Source organism: Bidens hawaiensis, unplaced genomic scaffold (assembly GCF_021521415.1).
Source record: "Bidens hawaiensis isolate Kalapana, Puna unplaced genomic scaffold, B.hawaiensis_p1.1 tig00018224_1, whole genome shotgun sequence".
NCBI classification, from domain to species: Eukaryota; Viridiplantae; Streptophyta; class Magnoliopsida; order Asterales; family Asteraceae; genus Bidens; species Bidens hawaiensis.
This window is the reverse complement of record NW_027492757.1, coordinates 391026-398418: the sequence shown is the minus strand read 5'-3', so window position 1 is coordinate 398418 and position 7393 is coordinate 391026.

The window sequence follows — 7393 nt, the reverse complement described above, 5'->3', positions numbered from 1 at the left end:
ATGTTTGAGTTTACGTGGAATCATTGTGGGTGGAAGGGGGGCCACAGTGGTTGAGTTTATGTGGAACCGTTGTGGGAGGAAGGGGGTCCACAGTGGTTGGTTAAACACGGAAATTGGAAACAGGTGGTACGAACAAACAATCACGATTTTACTGAAATTTCAAATTTATATTATAAACTTACATGTGTGCATATGCACACACAAGGATATGGCTGTACATATTTATACAAACGTAAACACATATTTTTACATACGCGCGTACATACAAACTATGACTGTGTGGTACGCAGAACTGATTTCGTTAAACTTATGAAACTCACCAACTATTCGTAGTTGACCTATTTTAACATGCTTTTCAGGTAATCAGATATGAGAAGTAATTTCCTGTGCGTTACGTGTCTGATTGGTGAATGATGTCATGGGCATTTGAGTTAGAAGTAAAGTAATTGAAGAACCGGTTTGATTGTATCACCTAGTTTGTAAAAGATGTTAGAACGATATAATATATTGTAAATTAGTTAGTAATGTTTCTTTATGAACAATGTATTTGATACCAGTTGTATCTGTTGCATTTCCGTTTTACGCTTCCGCAATTCGCTTAACGGGGTGTGACATTTCGAATCGAAACGAATAAAAAATCATGAATTCGTATTTGATTCGTATTCGATTACTATACTCGAATACGAATCGAATCGAATTCGAATATTTTGAAATCAAATTCGAATCTTCATATTCGAATTCGAATCGAGTCGAATTTCGAATGTTTCGAATTCGAATTAAATTTTGAACACCCCTACATATTTGGATAGTGATTTTGAAAATTTCAGATATAATTTTTTAAGTTAGATGTATTTACCTCTAGTCTAAAATATATTTTAATTCATCTTAGATATACCCTTATATCGATGTCACTTTATATCAACTAAATATTTCATGTTGGAGTTGTGTTCGGGCACACGTTGTTATCTATATTTTTAAAGCATTTGGGAATGTACCATGTTAAGAATTTTTTTTATTTTACAAGTTTTAAAAGTTTTGATGTATAGAAAATAACACTAAATTCATTTTAAAAAATAATATAATTTTTAAGAACAAACATGTCTTTTGTAACAACTAATAAATATTATACATTATTTAATACATATTTAGTTCAATGCATTAAAGTGGATGTATATTTAATTCAATACATTAAAGACATATATGCACATTTAATAATTATAAAATTTAATAATATTAAATTATAATAATATCCGGATATAGGAAATGTTAAAATACAAAAGGATAAAAAAAATGAAAGTATGAGAGGAGATGTGAAAAAAAAATCTTTAAAAAATTTCAAGGAAAATAAAAAAATCATAACTCAAAATAAAATTAAAAAACAAAAAAAAAAACTAAAACCTTTTCTTCGTCTTTCTCTTTCAAAAAAACAAAATTAAAAGACAAAAAGAACACAATGTCTAGAAAAAAGACGCAATGATGAAAATAGATAAAAAAAGCAAAATGATAAATAAAAAAAGACCAAATAAATCGCAGAATATAACACAATATAAAGGAAAAAGAAACAATGTTAAGAAAAAAAATACACAGTCAATAACGAAAACAAATATAAAACACAATAATAAGTAAAAAAGGCACAATGATTTTTTTACTTCAACATTGTGTCTTTTTAATGGAGGAAGACGATGGAAACATTTCAGTTTTTGTACTTTTTTCGTTTTTTTTTATATTTTGAGTTGTGATATTTTTAGGGGTTTTTGTGATAAATTTTTTTTCCCATCCTTCTCATTTTTGCCCCCTTTAACCCTCCAAATATAATCTTTATTTAACGCAAGTCGGGTTAAAGATCAAGTTAGATTTAAGTCTTACACCCCATCCACTAGTTATTTATTACATATTTACTTTTACAAATTACAAACTCATTTACGCTAGCAAGCCTATCAAAATTGACTCGTCTAAGGCTGGCTTGAAACCAAATTTAGAAAACTAGTCTTTAGTAACAAACAAAATACACATATGAACTTACATTATTTATATAAAAATAATAAAATATATCGGAGCGGCTCATTACCATACGCACAATATGTTGTACGTTTTTATAAACTTGTTAATAAAATGAAACTTTCTTGCATTGAACAAATACCATCGTATTAATCTATTAAAGCAACACAATATCTACACATGTTATTCACATAGCTTGTTCATATATGATTTCATGTAATCAACTTTCCATATGTATAATTTTCACATATTCACAATTTAATTTTAATCTAAAAATTGACCATAACAACTTTCCTTTCACAAGTTTTGGTAGCTGATTTTAATTTTAATCAACCAATATATATTTTAACCTTAACATTAAATACTGATTATATAAACCTTAACATTAAAAACCTTAATAAACAATTCTCTCTCTCTCTCTCTCTCTCTCACTGGTTAGGCAATTCTCTCTACGATTATCTCCCTATTATAAATATAATATTTCTTTTACGCTATTGTTCGATTCTCATATATTATTGATTATCGTTCAATTATTCAATGTTCGATTAAGGATTAAAGTATTAAATATTTTTTCTTCAGTTTGAGTTTTTAATAATTTTTATTACACCATTGCTTAATTTGATGTTTGTATAATCTATTTAGGTTCTACGTCAAAATCCAATGTTAAATGGACATGTTGAAGTTTATGTAACTGTTCCATCTTCCAATAATGACTTTTTATTTTAGGTGGTGATTATCCATATATTCTAAAAATATATTTAAATATTATTAAAACAATACAACGTGGACACATGGCCTTCTTCTAGGCTGTCCACATGTGCAATCCAGTCAGCATGTTTCCATTCTCATGTGCTCTAATATTCTGCCACGTGTCATCTCACACACTATTTAAACTTTAGAATTTTCCACTATAATCATTTTAATCTCTCTCTCTCTCTCTCTAGACTTCTTATTAACTCCACCATCCACCATCTTCTATATTCCGGTAATGTAGATCGAGATTAATCGTTTTCCGGTAAGGTTATATATTATACTCTAATGTCCAACAATGTTATATGATTTTCCGGCAAGGTTATATCTTTTTCCGGCAACATTTCTTCCAGTTATTGTAGATCTAACATTTTTATCTTTATTTTCATTGTTAACTGATTTTTTTAAAATCAGTTTAGGTTCTAAATCAAAAACGGCGATAAAGCTAATATTTCTACGTATTTACGTTATTCTGGTAAGTTTTCCGTTTATGTGTTATACCTATAACAATTGGTGTTTTATATTTATTTGAAGTTTAATATTTTTCCTGTTTTTTTGTTATACATGTTTTTCTTCTAGGTTCTAAATATAAATCAGCTTCATCCATATTCAGTATCATTATTTCATTTTTCCGGCGATTCATACAAAGACTTACCAAAATAATTGTGGTAAAGATGATCTTTGATGAAGATCAGAAAAGGATGTGCCTTGAAGATGATAAGTGATGAAGATCTTGCAAAGATTTAAAGAAAGATATATGTGTGATGTAGTGATTTTGATTATGTCACTAAATACATTGAAGGTTATGTTTGATATTGAGGAGGCGGTAGGAGCATCAAAAAGCTCCAACAATATCAAACCCTAAATAACTCCTTTTCTTATAAGTTACACTTTTCACCTTGGAGTTATAGTTTTATTAAAATTAGCCCTACACTTGTACTAATGTTTAGTTGTTTTATTTTTGTCTTTTAAGTTTTATTTTTGATACAAAAACTTGATAAACATGTCTACTTTTATAAGACTTTTACATATCAATGGTTTGAGACTAAGAGTGAATATATGTTTTGAATTTTTAGATTATGAAGCTTCATTAAATTTGGTTATTTTTTTATATATAATTTATATGAGTGTATATATATATATATATTGTATTTATGACGTCATCCGGGTCAACACCGGTCCGCCCTCCCGGGTCGGTCCGACCATTGACCCGGTAAGACGTCCGGGTCAATGTCCGGGCCGGGTCTGAAAACATTGGTCAAAACTAGTGTGAAAAAAAACCCCATTTTTAATATTTCATAAATCAAAAACTTTTCCATAATTTTCGGAAGTTGACTAAGGTGCTATTTGTTTTTCTGAAAAAGGTCCGCGCAGCCTCTTTTTTCTAGGTCGTGCAGACCACGCGCATACATTGTCATCTACAGACTGTTTGTTTTCTCGAAGACTGTTTGAGCTCGATAACCCTTAATCAATACACAGATCTTAGATCTGATACATGTATGAATACGATTAATCTAAATACGGATCTAGTTCATTATTACGTTTGATTGTATGTTATATGTATATATATCAGTTGTATGTATGTGTATAATATTAGTATGAAGCTTGAGAGAGAATTGGCAATAATTCGTTAATATTAAAACTCAAAACTGAAATTAACAGTGAACAGTGTTCACTATATATAGAAGATGGATCTAGTTCGTTAACATTCCCTAACGAACTAGAGTCCACTTCGTTACATACATTTAAATGAAATAACTTAGCGAATCACCGCCTGATTCGTTAAACATCCTTAACGAATCAAGAGGGTTAATAACTAAGATCTAGTTTGCTAAACATCCTTAGCGAACTAGACTATACTTTAGCGAACTAACCTAATAATTTAATACTTTATTACATAAATCAAACGACAAATACGTTAACGATAAATACAAAGACTCTAGACGCAAAACCGTGCACTAACAGACACCCCTCGTCTTGAGCTCTTTGTCTTTTCATTACTTGAAGCGCTTGGACTGCCAATCTCTGCAACTATGAATCCCGTTCTCATAACATACACGCAACGCGTTGGAACTGCATAGCCAGGTCATAGTCTTCACTGCGCTCGAACAAATCTTGTTCTTGTGTAGCACGTCATTGTCAGTCTCGGTTAAATTAACCAGCCACATTGGGTCAATGATCTTGATCAACTCGGTCTTCAAACCTTTGCCTAGAACGATGACGGCCTCTCCGGTTCGGTTGTCGTAATACCAGCGGTTGAAGGATAGATGCATGTGTTGGTTCAAAGTCTTCACTGGTACTTGCTTCATGGTCTTTGGCGGTTTAACTTTGAGAACCAACTTTCTCCAACCCGTCCTTGGATCAATTTCATCTATACGTTTTCGGGTTGGAACTTGGGGCTTGAGAAACTTGAATCCAGAATTGACCTCGAATAGCAATTGTTGATGAAACCAATCTGCTATCCAGTCACCCCCTCGGTTGATAAATGGACGATACACGAGGGTACGAACATCCCAACGCGGTAAAGTAAGAACGTCCATTATCTTCTCATAATATTGAACCCCCTTTTCCCATTTCACAATGCATACTTTAAGATCAGAATCATATAACCAAGAAATAATATTTCCTTGAACCTTTGACACATTCTTGAATTAAGTCACTTGGTTAGCTTTAGCACGAGCAACAGCTTCGTCCTTCCGCTCTTGAGCTACATATCTGTATGCCTCAATAATCTTACGGGTTTTCTTGCTTCGATACCAAAACCATCTTGCAATATCAGCATCAGTCGGGTTCTCAATTGAGTTGAATCTCGTATCAACCACCTTCTTATCCTTAGACACCTTCTCCAGATTATCCTCAGTGGCTTTAAACATTTGCTCATTAAATACTGGAGCACCTTGATCAACATTTGTGTGTTGAAACAAGTCAGGATACTCCTCCGCTGTCACATCTTCAACCTGGACCTCTTCATCTTCATAAATAAAATCCGTATTCATTTGAATAGTCAGATCATTTAGAATCTCCTCCTCATTCTCTACTTCCACATCCGGCTCTGCCTCTAACACGGTCAACTGTTCATCATTCAAACCAAGCAGTAGTGAAATCTGCTCTCGTGTTAGAGACCGTTGCACAAACTGTCCAACTTCAATCTCATTCCAGTTCACCACACTTCTGACCACTCCAGATCAATCAACAAAGATTACAGTGTCAGCTTCGATCATCTCAATCGGTTTTGCAGCAGTCGTGTCATGATATACAATAATCTGCATGCCCGAATCACCAACTCCACTAGTGCCTGCACCAGATGATGAGTTGTGAGCTTGTTTCATCTCACCACCTGCACCAGACTCATCAGGATCTTCGTCATCATTCCTGAGTCTTTTTAGTGCACCATCCTTACAAGTTAATTGTAAGATAAGTTCCTCATGCTCTTTTATTTTCACCCCTGAGACGTAACAATCTCACGTAGGGCTTTCGTTTCTTTCTGGCAGAAGGAGACATAACTCATAAATTTCTTCTGATTTTCCATGAGGCGTTCTTGATTTAGACGGTCAGCAGACATTTGATTTTCATACAAATGAAGAAGATTCAAAAGTATGCCTGTTTGATGATTCGGTGGCATATTATAAAGAGATGGATGAACTGGCTGGATTGGTCCTTGAGGCCGTGTAATTCTCAAAAATGAGACATCACTAGGTGGAGGGGGCCTCATTGACGGTGTTGGAGGAACAGTAGAGGGAATAACAAAAGGCCCTGGTATTTCAGCTAAAGCCATTTGAGGAATCATACCAAGCCTGTCGTGAGGAACCATCGTCGTCGTCAAAGTAAGCGCCGGAGTGCTAATAGTAATTGTAAGGTCCCGTTACCGGTGCCTCACATTTGGACGTTGGATTTACTCATCGACATAGTTCAAATCATCAGAGTTAATAAAAACATACGCGGAATATAAAACTTAAACCATTCGTTACAAAACATCCATATTTTGTCTTTTAAACATTACTTAAAATAAAACATTATAGCAAAATCTTCAGATGCCAGCTTCGTCCAACTCTGCCATGTGTCCTCCTCAAGCTACCTGCCTCATCCTACTCACCTGCGTGCATACTAAAAGTCAGCTACGCTGAGTGAGTTCTAGTTAATCACGTATCATATAATACATACACTTACCTTCAATCATGCATCCGAAGATACATAATAATTACTTTACTAACTTACTTTCATTACATAATTTCATACGTAAATTCATACTTTATTACTTTCATACTATATAGTTACTGTCCATTCTATCTCAGATATTATTAGGGTCTGGTCCCTATTTCCTTTGTCTATCTCAGATATTTTAGGGTCTGGTCCCTTTCTTGTCTATCTCAGATATTATTAGGGTCTGGTCCCTTTTTACTCCTCTATCTCAGATATTATAAAGGGTCTGGTCCCTCCTTCTCTATCTCAGATATTATTAGGGTCTGGTCACTCTTTCTTCATCTTCGTACATACTATCTTTACATACCCATAACATACATACTTTCTTTAATCATTCATACATATTCATATATTGTACGTATATCTATCATACACATTCATCTATCATAAACATACCTCCCTTGTTGGCACATGCAATATCCGAAGATCGTTCATGTACCGACAA